We start from the raw sequence: 14,965 nt of genomic DNA, 5'->3' as shown, positions 1-14,965 counted from the left end.
AAAAAAAACACTAAAAGCATAAAATGAGTGATTCTTTCTGAAGTTGCAAGTCATCAAAAGAGTAACTCAAGTTGACTTGCGTCCAAGTCACAGTCACTCGAGTCCACATCTCTTTGATCTGCAAAAAAAGCAATTGCCCAAGAGTCACTAATATTTTGTGACATCCATGAGCAAAATGCAAATCTCCTTTCAATGACACATGTGCAGTGTTTTCTTGTCTAAAAAGCCTACAAACTGTATATATTATTCAAACCGGCCTTCTCAGAGCATGACTCATTCTCAATGTTACCAGAAGCTACGAATCTACGTCAATGCAGACCCTTGAGTTACTTTAACGGGGGCTGTTTTTGTTCTGAATACCAGGTAAGATAATTCTGAATCAATGGAAGAGTAGGAGCGCGTCCTGGACTCAAGGGCTTGTTAGATGTGCTCTTCGGGTAGGGATTCATGTAGATATTATAAAGGCACTCTTGATCATGATGTGGCATGAGTGCATTTGAGTTTTCCTGTGATTTGTACCCCATAAGAAAATATTTTCATCATGACAACATGCTCCAAACCATCCACAAACAACGCTGTGCTACTTCAGGGGTTTACTTCCGACAATGCTCATTTCAATCCGGAGAGACTAGTGAATAAAGTGAAGAAAATGTTTATTACAGCGGATAATATGTGATAATGAGTCCTATCTGAGAGTCTTGGCGCTTAGACTCTGCAGGGAGATTTTGTGATCGAAGGGCGTCTGCCTTGAGCAGCAGCAAGAAGAATCCCCCAATGGAGTCCAGACACTGGTGGCTGATGACTCACCTGAGACTGATGGGCTGATGAAGCTGGGCAGCAATGGAGAGGTGGAGGGCGTGCACAACACAGCAACATGAATGAACTAGAGGCAGGAGACTATCTTATTTAAAGAAGATAGCAGCAAGATGATAGGCTAACAGTGGAGGTGTGTCTCTGTGCTGTTGGATAGTATTGGTTCCAACGACGCCCATAAGTCAGTAATCTTAAATGTTTCTGACGACGCTCAAAACGCTCAGACAACACTTCGTTAAACCATTCTGAGAGCTTGTTTGTGTGCTTCAGTGATGGATTACTGCAAAGGAAATGACTAATTTCTGGTATATTAGATTTAAAAAGGTCTGTTGTTAAAGAGTCCTTGGAGGTACGCTGACATGATGGGTAAAAACTGACCTCTCTTGACTGTTTTTGCAGCATTTCAAAAGTTAAGGTGGAATAAGCATGCCAGTCAGAGTGATATAAAGGCAATGTCAGTGTTGGGAAGGACTTGGTATAATGGCTATCTCTCCTTCTCTTTCTCCTATCCTCGCTGCTTTGACACTTCGTCCCAGCGGAGCTCCACCAGGTCCGCTCATAAAAGAACAAGTGTGCCTGTCCATATCTTTGACAGCCATACACGCCGAACAAAGACACACAAACGTGCACGCACGCTCCGGCGTGCGCTTGTCACAGTAGTCTCACTTGATACAATCCCTCGATACAAACCACAGATATGCCGGGAAAAAAATACCCAAGCTCCTACACACACACACACACACACCTGACACACACTCCCTTACAGGGAAACCAAGCATATCATATCAGCGCTCTCTGGAGCCGAATCCACTTGAGGATATCTGAACGAGAGGCCCAAAAATAAACCGTCTACTGTGCCAGGAAGCAGTGCCTCTTCATATGTGAGCCTGTGTATGACTAGTTAAAATGCTTGGCCGTGGCCCAAAAGCACTGAGTGACCGCCGAGTGGCTTTCGGCCGTGTTTGTGCAGCAACTTCACATCTCCAGTCCTGGGAGATCGATGAACGAGGGGAGGGAGGAATGCCTCTCCTCTCTCTTTCTTTCTCCCATCCCCTCTTATTTCATCTCTCCCCGTGTCTCCACAGGCAAACTGCAGAGTGATGATCTCCCTCTTTTTCTTTTTTCTCTCCCTCCCTCTGTCTTAGCCTCCTCTGCAGGAGGACAGCCGAGGTATTCACGCGCCACATAATTGCTGCCTTTCTCCCCCCCTCCCTTCCTCTCCCTTGCAAGGTCACTCTTCTCCCATTGTGTTACCTCCCAAGTCACTCTCAAAAGGCTCATTCAGATCAGTTATGGGGCTTTTGTAAATATTTAGTGCGGGCATTTGCCGCGCGCCACCTCATTTTCACTCGCTGTATAATTCGCTGAAGGATTACCATGCGGTTGCATTGCGTCCTTGATGCAGAGGTGCAGCAGGGCTGTGAATGTCCATTACCCCAGTCACAGGCACTACATTAAAAGTGTTGCTCTCTTATGGATATGTAGCCATTATGAATAAGATACTTATACATATATTGCATCGTTACATGCAGCCATATCTATTCCAGCTTTGATTTGAGTAGAAACGTTCCTCAGTGTGAGATACGATTACATGAAGTGTTCATTATAAGGCGTGAGCTCCTTGTTTAATTCTGTTTTCTTTTTCTAGCGTCAAATACAGCTTTTTCATGGCTCATGTTTTATGCTAGTGTCGTTGTTTTATTGCCATTTATGGCTGGAGTAGATTAGCTGATCTACCAGAATTGACATCTCTAACAAGTCCTGAGTCATTTGGTCCGGGTCTTAAACGAGAATCAAGTAATTTGGTTGAACTCCCATCTTTTCCCAGGTCATTTGATCAAAGTCTCATCAAGTCCCAAGTCATTTTTTCGGTGGCAAGTCAAGTCAAGGTCAGGTTGTGTCGAGTCAAGTTGATTCCTTGCTTAAGGAAAGTCAAGTTAAGGCAATGTATGGAGTCTCCAGCATGTCCAAAGTCATTTGGTCCCAGTCCCATTAAACCACGAGTCATGTGGCCCAAATCTCAAGCAACTCCAAAGACCTTTGGTCCAAGTCTCATCAAATCCCAAGTGATTTTTTCCTCTGGCGAGTCAAGTCGAGTCACTTGTCCTTGATTGATCGATTACCTGCAGTATCCGGTCTTTATAAAGACAAGCACCTGTCCAATAACTATATTATTGACCAATTTATTTAATCTTATCAAAAAGTATTAATTAATTGGATTTGTTATAATTCTCAATATTTAGTGAAATAAATGTAATTAAACCAAAAAAATGTATATATAAAGGCCTGTCTTTTGTCTCTATTATCTACAAACAGAGTAATCACCAAAAGATACACTGATTGTCACTAATATTTAACATTCATTCTAATTTATTGAGCAAAATGCAAATCTTTATTGTTTAAAATGCAAAAAATTGCAAATATTTGCTCAATCTGCTCTTCTCTGTTGTCTATCAAGCAAAATTGAACACATCTGGCTTTTTCATTCATTGTCATTCATCAAGCAATAACTTCTAATAACTGACATTTACTAAGCTAATTATCTTCCCTCCTAAATGTAAGAAAATGCTGCTTTCCTCTGGTTGAAATCATTGCAAAGTGAATATATTTGGGTGTTGTTGGACGAAACAACAAGTTGGCAGCCTAAATGATGAATTATATCATTAGAAATTAAAATAATCACGAGTTGCAGCCCTGTGTTGTTACTGTCATTGGGAATGTTGCTATTAGTTGTTGCTGTTTGACCACTGAATCTTAAGCTTGTCCATAAAACGAGGCAAGTCTTCCACAACACACAATGTTCTGTAGTATTATTATCGTCATCTATAAGCACGATTAACCAACTCATAAACATGTAAAACTGTAGCTTTGCCTGTAATTACGATGTGTTCCTCCAACGGCACAGCCAGAGCGTCATTTAATGCAGATTACAAATAGAAAGCAGTTTATCTCACTGTGTGGCCATGCGGGTATTTTGATGTGTGTACTTTGCCATTGGCGTTCTACAAGTTCACGGAGGCTCAATAAATGGCGTGGCAAACTGTGTCAAGCGGAGCGCTCTCAGCGAGTGCATGAGATTGGTTGATAGATAGATTTCACACTCTGGTGACTCACTCTTCATGTTGGCTTTACACCAGCTTTGGTGTTTTGTCAGGGAGCATAACAGGTGATTATTCCACTCGGCTTACACGGGGAGAGGAAGGGAGGGCGGGTGCAGTGAGGGCGGAGGGTGCAGTGAGGGAAAGAGAGCGTAGAAGAAGAAGATAGATGACCTTAAGCCGTATGTGAAAGAGGATATAAAGAAGCAAATGGGGAAAACTGTAAAATCAATTATGAATTGTTGGATATCAGGGCCCAATGTCAGCTAGCAGAACCGAAAATTGTTTCTGCCAGATTTTTCTTACCATTGGCAAAATCTTTCTTTTAAATTTTTCCTTTCATAATATCTGAGCTTCTGTCGGTGCTGCTTGCCATCTTTCCATCCACCTAGTTCTTTCATTATTGCTTCAAAATCTGTTCTTGCTATAGATGACAATATAAAAAACACGATTTCCTTTGCTCATAGCTGGATTAGTGGGCGACTGCCAAGCCCCAGACCCTTCGGGGGCCCCCAGAGGCCCAGGATCACTGTATGCCAATTGTTTTTTGGCAGTTTGATTAATTGCAATCTTGCCAGGGAATTTGCACCACAATGGAGTTCCTTCGCATTATGGTCTTTTTTATATTGTGCAAGCATAATGCATATTACAGATAAAATTGTGCACTATCACATTCAAATAACACCAATTGAGAATTATTCCAGCAGTACTGGTTGCACTGGACTTATTGGGACCTAAGGGGGAGTAGATGAGGGTCAGTAATCATGTTAATCCCACCATGGTTGTGTTTTCCAGAGGCTCCAAACCGACATCAAAGAACTAGCGGTGACAAACTGTTGCATGTTTTAGCCAAAAAGCTGCACCTGAACACACCGCAACGACTGCAACTAGCTTGTACATTATGCGCCTGAGTGAGAGGAAATAACTCTCCATGCCACCAGGTGGCGGTAGCCTGTTTTTGTCATTCAAAAAAGGGAACCAGAATGCTCCGAAAAGCCACTTCTTTTGGTTGTGGAGGGAGGAAGGACGGAAGAGGTAGAGGTTTATTGACAGTTTTCCTTCATTTTTTGACTTTTTACAGGTTGTTACTTTCAGCTAACATTGTATTATTCATCCAATCACAGAAATGGCAAGTTGTAGACAGAGATATGAGATTGACCTGGTCCCAAGTCAAAGCAAAAAAGCAACAATTAGGATCTGTTTTCAAAGCTCCACCTCCCCGTCCAACTTGTGCCTTACTCCCTCTGTAGCCCTTTATATCCTCACCTCGCCTCCGACCTTTCTGACCTTCCTTGTTCAGCTGCTGCTGCAGTCCTCCTGCGGCGAGCTTTGTCCTCAAAGCAATTAGCCAGAGAACTGTGACCAGCCCATCGAAAAAACCTCTCTGACCCCACTTGGGCTCGACGGATTACGGGACGGAGGGAGGCGGGGCGGGGGTCCAGACGTACGAGCGGCTGGCTTTTTGAGTGACGGGTGACGCAGGGTGCGGCGAGACGCGGCGCCTCCGGTGGACTCACCCGTGTCATCAGCCGGTCCTCCCCGAGGAAGGGGGCATGTTGGAAGGGGAAGGCAGAGTGGCTGAAACCCCTTATAATTGGCAGGAGATGATTGGTGGACGACTACACACACACACCTTTAAAAGTGCATACATATGTTACTAGAAGGAAAGTGCAGGCCCGCATTCGCACAGTGATAGATGTAGAAGATATCTACACACAGACACAGGATGAGTGACAGGGTCGGGCAGCTTTGGGCTCAGTTGATGTGGGAAAGTTGTTTCTTCCAGTTCAGATCCTCCATATAAGGCTGGACTAGACTCACAGAGAGGATCTGCTACTCCCTCCGGACCCCCTCGCCTTCCTCTCTCTCTCTCTCTCTCTCTCCCACACTGTCTCCCCATTTACCTGTATATCAAACTCATTCTGTCACCTCCACACACACACATACACAGTGTACTCTCTATCTATCTATCTATCTATATATATATATATGTATGTATGCATGCATGCGATGCAGGGATTTCATATGCTCGAGTGGTGTTCGCATTGATTTCCCTCAATGCTTGACTACTGCCAGTGTGCAGAACCAATGGAGCGGTGAGCTGCAGAGGGGAGAAGCCCAAAGGTAGACAGAGAGCAGGCCGCAGAGCCTTTAATTCATAGTTACGTCAAAGCTGAATAAGCATTCGCTGGGATTCAAATTGAATACTAAACGCAGTACATGTCAATACATGAGCGAGTGATGTGGACATAATACAGGCGTAATTGATGGCCAATCAGACCATGAAGCAGCGCAGAACAATTAATTTGCACATTCTTGTGAGACGAATGGTGCTGGACGACTAGGTTGTGGAGTTGCTCCTATTGCTTGCGGTTCATTTAAAGTTCTGGTGGTACTGCCTCTAGTTTCTAACATGTAAACAACTGAATAGTTGGATAATAGGCACTAAAACTACTTATGTTGGGTTGTTGGTTAGGTTTAAGCACTAACTTCTGTGTCGGGTTTAGGCACTAGAACATCTTGGTTAGGTTTAAGCACTCAGACATTTTATTGCCTAAACCCAACCAAGATGTTTTAGTTCCTAAACCCGACAAAGAAGTGTTAGTTAGGTTTAGGTACTAAAACATCTTGGTTAGGTTTAGGCACTAACTTCTTGGTTGGGTTTCGGTATTAAAACTTATTGATTGGATTCACGCGCGAAAACTTCTTCGTTTTTTTACATTTTATATACGTAAGGATTATTAACTGTAAAAAAAATAATCTGTAGATTAATCAGTAATGAAAATAATTGTTAGTTACATCCCCAACAACTAGTGAAGACTTCCCAATGAATAGATGTGAAGACTCCAATAAATTTTAATTTCCGATTTAGCTCGTTGCCAACTGCCAAATCTGCAGTTCTTTCCGTTCCCTCCAAAGCAGAGATGGCTTGAGTTACCAGGTTTCCATCCAAAACTTTTCCTGTCATAACGTCTTGCATGACCAAGCCCCAAGTTTTGTAAAGCTCTGCAAATTTAGTTGTCACACACTGGTAGCCCAAAAACATGGCTTCATATACGCCTTCGACACCCGGTCTTTTGCCGCGCCACTTTACAATTTAAGCTTGTCAAACAGGTGTCATTGTCGCATAAATCTTGAAGGGCGGTTAGTGGGCTTATTGGGCGTCCCAAATCTTTTCCCCAGGGGCTTCCACAAAACTGAAGCAAAGTCTGTTGCTGCCACTTAGTTGTGGAAGCTCTCTGACAGACTGTGTGAGGCTGAAATCTCCAATTTTCCCCAGTTTATTAAATAAAATTGCGTTTTGGCAGCAACGGTGCAGTGAGCGGGCACTCTGACTTACTTCCCTCCATCCATCCGCTTCTCCATTCCCACTCTCGGCCTCTTTTCCCCGCTGCGTTTCCAGCGCAGATGGCTACTGCAGACGGTCGCATCAGTGTGTGCGTGTGCACGTGTGAGTGTGTACATTCGCCATCACAAAAAAGAAGCCATGCATGTGCGGTACGCACACCGAGACGTACACACTCTGGAGCACCAGTGGGGAAACCCTTGTTTATCTGTTTCTTCAGTCCTGTCGGTGTTGTTACGTCTCCGCTCGCATTGTAATTCAGTTTGGAGTTGGCTGCCGCTGTGTCATTCACACATACATGCTCGCACAGTCCCAAACAGACACGCGCGCAAACACAAACACACTGCAATTGTGTGAAATCCAATCGCAAAGGAAATCCTCGGTGAGAAAACTGACAGCAGGCAAAAAAACTGCAACTCCCTTGAACTCCTTCTTTAATGACGTACAGTATGTTCAAACGCGTGTGCAAACTATATTTGCTCATCACAGTTTAAACTGGGAGAAAAACATGTCAAAAATGAATTAGGGTATTAAAATTTTTAGCAACGAACAGCTTTCAAAGGGCTGTGAGGAAAAAAAAAATGGGCTTTTGAGTGTTTTAGTGGCGGATGTTGGTCCCACTGGCAGTGTTGTCGCCTTTCCTCCCTCCTCAGCCTGCCGCGCACACAGCGTCACCTCGGGGACGCTCTCACAAAGAGAGTGCTTAATGAATGTGGAAAATGAGAATACCAGTTTGATGAACTCTGTTACTCAATTAGTGCAATTAATTTTCCTGTGGCGCCGCTGAGTAAAATGGAGTCACGGATGATCGAGCCACTGTTTCGCTATCTTATTTTATTTTTAGGCAGCTGCCAGCGTGCATATGTGTGTGCGTGAATGTGTGTGTGCGAGGGCGAGAGAGAGAGAGAGCGAGAGAGATTTTTTTTTTTGGAGGAGTCTCATTTTGTTTGTGAGCAGAAAAAAAGAAATTGTGTTCTCGCTTGTTCACTGCACAAGGCTGGTTTTCGTCTTATCTCCTCTAAGCTAATACCGTTCACGTCTGATTTAGTTTGCATTGAATTACAAATCCGTGTGCATTGGAGAGATGTGGAGTCTCTGTAAAAGGTTGATTCACTCTGATATTCTGAAAATGAAGTGATATGAAGAAAGGGAATAGAATGAAACTTATTTAACATGTTCCCGGGGAGAATTGGTCTCGAAGACGACGAAAATAACAGGGACTCCAGATGGGCCTCGCTGTATGTTGCAGCTCTCAGACAACAAGAAGTCCATGACGGAGAGAGCCCTGTGTTTAAAGGGGATGAAAGTGATTGGACATGACTGTCAAAGCCTCTAACATGCCCACCTGCCGGTATCATGTATGCTAATGTATTCTTTCTGATCCCAACCTCTCCACAAGTGTGGCACAGGTGCACAAGGAGAGCCTGGCATTTGGCATCTTCACAAAGAGCCCATGGAGCAAACATGTAGTGGTACCAATCAGTACCTCTAGTGCTCTTTAGCTCGGTCTGTGTGCATGTTGGAGGTTCAAGAGACGACAGAAGGAATTAGCTCTGCAAGGTAACCTGGTGCTAATGATGAAAATGATGCTAAACTTGAAACTAACTGAATGTGATGCCTCAATCTGGCTTACAATCTGGATTCTTGAATCTCTTTTGTGCACCTGCAAGTATTGGATGATGTTGCGTTGGTCAGGGTCGAGAGAGTTCGAAGCTCTACTGCTGGTGTGAAAAGGTTCCTAAGCTAAAGTCTAAATCAAGCTAGTTAGCTGATCTGATAACTGGTGGGTTCTTAAAGGTAGGGAAGGCGACTCTGGAGAAACATAGCCAATTGTTGAGGCTCATTTCCAGGTCGTCAAATACAGATGCTTTGGGTCAGAAATTTTAACCCAAAGCGTTGGTATTTGCCGACCTGGAAATGAGACCCAACAATCGTCTATCTTTCTCCAGAATTGCCTTCCCTACCTTCACGTCTTGCCTTGTGGCAAAACCATCTCGCAAGGCTTCATTCGAAAACAACAATGGCTGCTACGCAAGAGGGTATAGCATCAATTATATCACAACTGGAGAGTATATTTCATTGAAAGAAGAGCGAAGAAGGGCAGTGAAGGCTTTTCCTTGATGGGAAAGATGATCAGTCCTCTCTCAACTGAAATCGGTAAGAGTTTTGTTTCACCACCTGACTCCACTGGTGGTAGCGCTCTCCTGCTGTTGAAGTTAGCTCTACCTTGATGAACAGATGGTTCATCCAATCACCTGCAAACACTTTCGCCTTCTCAGATGCTTCTGTGTGACGAACCATCTGGCCTATCAGGTTCTTGTCAAGTTCCTAAGTCGCCAGTTTCATGTCAAATTACTGCTCGTTTTATGCGGTCAGGTTGTAAAGTTCAACACATGGGAATAAATATCTCTGTACTATGCACAGCCCCCTCAGTCGACAGCCCGATCTGCGTCTAAATCAGTGTTTTGCTGAAGCCATTTGGCCAGACCAGCTTCTAGCCGCCCTCTCAGACCTGTTACCATGCAACCACGTCAAAGTGCCTGGCATGGGAGGGCCAACAGGCGGGCACCCGGCATGCCCGCAGATGGTAGGGCGGTCAGAACAGGCTGTGAGAATGGTCCCCCCTCGCTGCTCACACACATTCACACACACACACACACACACACATGCACAGAGCTGTCGACTGTTGCTTTGTGTGCTAACAGCCAGGCAGGCTCAACTCCCACTCTGCTCTCCGACAGGCTAATTATTGTGACTCGTGTTGGAGCTGTTGGAGGACGATGTTCTCCTGTCCGCGTGTTGTTCTGCAGGTAGATACAACATCGGATGTCTCATTTTGCGATCATGGATGCAGAAGTCGTGTTGATAAACGGCAAATGGATATTGAAGAAGCTGGGGAAAAAAAATGTACTTTGATCATCTCCGCCAAGAGAATTACGTAATCCCGTTGAGTCGGTTGCAGATCTGTCTGTGGTTTAATCCGCAACTGAAGTGACCTCACTTGATGTATTAATTATAAAAATACTGGTTATTATATAATTTTACCAAACTGGCCTCCAAACTCAACCATACTGAATGCAAAAAATGATCTACCTTGTTCTAATTCACATTTACGACCTCCACCCTCTCTTCCTCGAGTGACGATAACAATCAAGCTCGGAGGCGTCTTAAAACAAACGCTGCGTTGAGTGACAGGTGGATGCCAGCGTGGCCGAGGTTGGCAGGCAGCGGTGACAGTCGTCCTGCTGCCACACAAGCTGCTCCAACTGGTGAAACTGCAGGCGAGTCCAGGCTGGTCGCTCCTCCCCGTGCCTTTACTCCCTCCGTCCGTCCATTGATCTCTCTCTTTCTTCCCCCTCCCTCCTTCCTTGGCCTTCCTTGTCAGTCGCTGTTTTCTTTTCTTATCGTCTCTCCATGATGCTTTTTGTCTTTCCTCTTCATTTACAGTCATTCCCCAACTTCCTCTCATCTTTCCAATTCCTCTTTTATGAAAGGCTTGAAAGAGAAGCAGTAGATATAAGAAGGATCCGACTAAATACACCTGTCTTATCAGCTTTAGTGGCCGGTCACACCAGCGTTCATGGTCATTTGTATGAAAAAATGCCGGCGCTTTCTGGTTCAGCTATAGCTGTCTTGACTTTCAGCGGGACGATTGTAGTGTCCAGTTCAAAAGAGAGAAATCCGTACTTTTATCTCATTCAGTTTTCTGATGTATTGTCAGGCTGAAAAATAATTCATAGTGTAGAAGACCTGCGGGTGTAGTCAGGATTTTTGATCCATTATAAAGCAGCGTTAACCCCAAATTCGGTGTATAGAAAGGCCCAAAACTGAAAGAATTTTAGATCTGAGGACAAACTACAAACAGTTAACCTCTTCCTGTCATTTGGGGCAAAATATATGACCAAAAGTATGTTTCAGGTTTACATCCTTTAACGAATACTCAAAATTGTCTGGTGATGTCAAAGTTCCCTTGTTATGCTAATTTTCAGGTTCATAATTTTACTTTGGGTGTCTACTAGAACATATTTTACATGCTTTAATGTTCAAAAAACACGTTGTTCTTCTCATACTGTCCATTGCTGCAGCACCTCTGTCTGAACGCGCCTGCCTCTTTAAGGCCCAGTCTGCTCTGATTGGTCAGCTCTCACATGCCTGAGCAGGTACCGCCCCCACTGTGTTTCCTCATCAGCTCTGCCAGTGTTTTTGTAACCATGGAGCAGGGGGCGGGGCTGAGGGCGTTCACTTTGTAGTTGTGACATCACAAGGTAACAGAAGTCCTGATGGCTCAGCTTCTGGCTACAGGCTGTGCACATTTCTCACTGATTTAACATTTTTATACTTTGACATGATTTATATAGACCCGCTTTACAATCAAAAGAGTTCACTCTCTACAATATTGGACCTTTAATGAGCCTATGGTGCTTTAACAGCTTCCACTCACAGTTGTCCGGCCAGGGATTTTCTCCCATTCAGCCGTAAGAGCATTTAAGGAGGTCGGCCACGGATGATGGGCGATAAGGCTCGGCTCAACATTGGTGTTGCAGTTCATCCCAAAGGTGTTAAATGGGGTCGAGGTCGCAGCTCTGTGCTGTGGGAAACCATTTCTTTGTGGACCTTTTCTTGGTACTCAAACAGGACTGTGTCTTTCCAGAACTGTTGAAATCACAATGTCACAATGCGTATTATTGTTGCTGTTTTAATTGCGTTAACATTTTTAATAATTGAAACAAAGGGGTCTGGACTGAAAATGTTCAACGATTAGGATAATGAAAGACAATTATGAGCCAACTATTTTGAAAGTTGATCAAAATGTCAAACATTTGCTAGCTCCAGCTTCTTAAATGTGATTTATGACAGTAAATGAAGAGTCTTTGTGTTTTGGACTGTAGATTGGACAAACAAAGCAATCTGAAGACATCACGTAGGGTTCTGGGACTTTAGACTGCATTTTTCACAATTGTTGACCATTTTACTTATTCAACAATGAGAATAATTGTTCGTTGCAGCCCAAGCAACCACAATAGAAACCAACTGATGCAAGTCTTAACCGCTCGTTGTCCATGTTGCTGCATTTTCAATGCACACAATCCCTTTTTATGATTGTGTGCATTGATATTAGTTACAGATACTGGCAAACATTTGGGATTTGGTTTGTAGAAAATAGAAAAATTACTGAGCCCAGGTGGGAATGTGAGTAGTTAGTAAGTTCATGTTTTCATCCAACGGGGCAAGAACTAAACCCTTATTTGCAACTAAATACTATTCCCCAATCTGTCAAATTGTTCAAATGTCGAATATGTCCATAAGTTTTGCAGATCGACTTACAACATACAGCATCTCTTGGTGTTGTATCCTAAAAGTCTCTTTACTTTTACCTCCAGGCATATATTTGGATAAACTAGGGACTTCTTGACGACCTGAATGTCTGTCTTACTGGTCTTTTTCCTGCCCTCCGTTGCACATGTAGCACAGGAATTGTTGCCAAATCCATCCAATCCAAAAAAGTGGCACAACATTAGATAGAACAAACCAAAAGACAGGCAGAAAAACAAAATTAAATTCACATTTTAAGCATCCCACAGCTGCAAAATGTCTATATCTGTGTGGTTTTGGTTGTCATATATAAGGACTGAGGTTCAATGTGAGAGGCTGTTTCTGCCTATACAGTTGTTTGACATTAAATATTGAACCATTATTGCTACTTTACACTCGTTCAATCATGTTGAAAGTATGTGCACGTGTGTAGTTTTTTCAGAATTGATCCCCGGCACTGAGATTAATGCAGCAGGTGTCTTTTTTTTTTTCTCCGCTCCTCCTTCGAGGGCCCCCCAGCTCCTTTTGGCAACCCATCCATCCTTTGAGTGTGAGTGTTTGTGTGTCCATGTGTGTGTGTGTGTGCGTGCTCAAGAGGCCTTCAGGTCATGTACTTTATAGGTCTTGGCTTATCTATGTGATTTACAGTCCGGCACAGTGAGCAAGAGAGTGGCAGACGAGGCACGCCATCGATCGACAGCCACCACATGGGGGGAGGATGTGTGTGTCTCTCTTAACGTGTGTGTGTGTTTGCATCTGTATGTATGTGTGTGTGTGTGTGTGTCAGACAGAATATTGCATTAGGGCAAACTTGGCTTCTGTTGCTCAGACTGTGTCCTAATTGTCGGGCTGGAAAACAGATGGCAGTGAATGCAACGTCTCCTCTTGGTTCCCTGGGTGTCCCTGAGACACACACACACACACACAGCACATTTTCATACGTATATTGCAATCCTGCATCGCCCCACAAGAAATGATTTATGTTATGCAAAGTTATTGCGTTGGACCCTTGTTTTTAGATGCAGGCTGTCTCATTGTGTGTGTCGCCATGACGTTGTTTGTGCGGGTGTGGGCATGAGTGCGCATGTGTGTGTGTGCACCGGTGAAGGTCTGCTGAGGGACGTGGCACCCGTGGGTGGTGTTTTAGCTCAGTGTGGTGCGGTATCGCTACACCTCCACATCACTGTAACGCTGCGGGGTTGCGGCTTAACGCCCCGACTACAGTATCTCCTCCTCTCTCAGACTCACACACACACACACACAGAAATGCACACTGGTTGTCAGGGAGCCCTGCAGATCCTATCCAGCCCACTTGGAAGCTGATTTGCTAGCAGAGCTTTTGTCTGTCCTACACAGGTGGGGGATCTTAAAATAGATACTGAACTACACATGCACACACCTCTTTACATTCACCTCTGCACAAGCTTTGGTGTGATGAGCAATAAGCAAAACAATCGTGTATTTGGACTGAACACATTTTTGTTCCCTCAAATAGAAAATCTGGGCTTTACATCCAAAAAGAAACCAAATAAATAAATAAAAAATAATTAAAGCTGCTACAGGGGCTTTCATTTTTGTTGATTCTGGCGGCCCCTGTGGTCAAACAGGGTGTGACAGCCACCATCTTATGTATAAAGATCTTGATCGGGCTCTTTTTTTTTTATAGACAGCTGTTTGTAGGATACATGGCGAGGTGAAACAAGGTAAATATTGTTTTAGTGCTGTACCAACAGACTACAGAGCAGCTTCTTCCCTCCCTTTTATCCATCCGGGATAAGGCGTTGACAAGTTGCAGCTGATTTTTACAATACTTTGGAAATAGTAAATAAACTCTGTGTAGTTCTTCTTTAAAACATGATTTGGATGGCCATTACAAAGTTGCAACTGAGGTTTATAAGGCCATAATATTGCTTGAAGCTGCTGTAATAGTTTTCGTCATTTTGGCTAATATCTTGTCTGTTTTGCAAGTTAGCATGCTAACCAACCAGCGGCAACCAGTCCCGGGCTAAAGCTCCCTTGCTAGCAGTATAAAAACAGACATTCCTCTGGTGCTCGGCGCTCACAGTCCGGACCGCTAGCTTCACGGCTAACTGAGCTTACTGTAGCTAACAGTAGCTACAGCTTTAATAAATGGTAAATGTGTAGTTGACTAATTTTTATTAAATATTTATTTCACCGTTAACAATAAAATGTTTTATAAACCATTTATAAAGCAATCTGCAACAGATGTTCAATAAAAACTGAAATGAAACAACCAGATGAACTCACACTGTGTTGGATGTGAAGGTGTGTTCTGGTTTTTACTGTTCATTGAAGGTGTGTGCGCTCCCTCTGACAATTTCACTAAAGTTGCAACAATGTGTGTGCGCTTTTTGTTATTTTACTTGTCTGTATG

At 43.7% G+C, this 14,965-nt stretch overlaps 1 protein-coding gene across 6 annotated transcripts in view; it reads left to right on the top strand.

Annotated features, from left to right (window-relative positions):
* LOC311253432 (receptor tyrosine-protein kinase erbB-4-like) overlaps positions 1 to 14,965 on the top strand; it is a 305,493-nt gene that overhangs the window by 86,369 nt on the left and 204,159 nt on the right. The gene's annotated exons all lie outside the window — the stretch shown is intronic.

This window comes from Pagrus pagrus, assembly GCF_965226575.1.
Source record: "Pagrus pagrus genome assembly, chromosome: 24".
Classification (NCBI taxonomy): domain Eukaryota; kingdom Metazoa; phylum Chordata; class Actinopteri; order Spariformes; family Sparidae; genus Pagrus; species Pagrus pagrus.
Note: the sequence above shows the minus strand (reverse complement) of the source record. Positions and strands in the feature narration are given on the sequence as shown.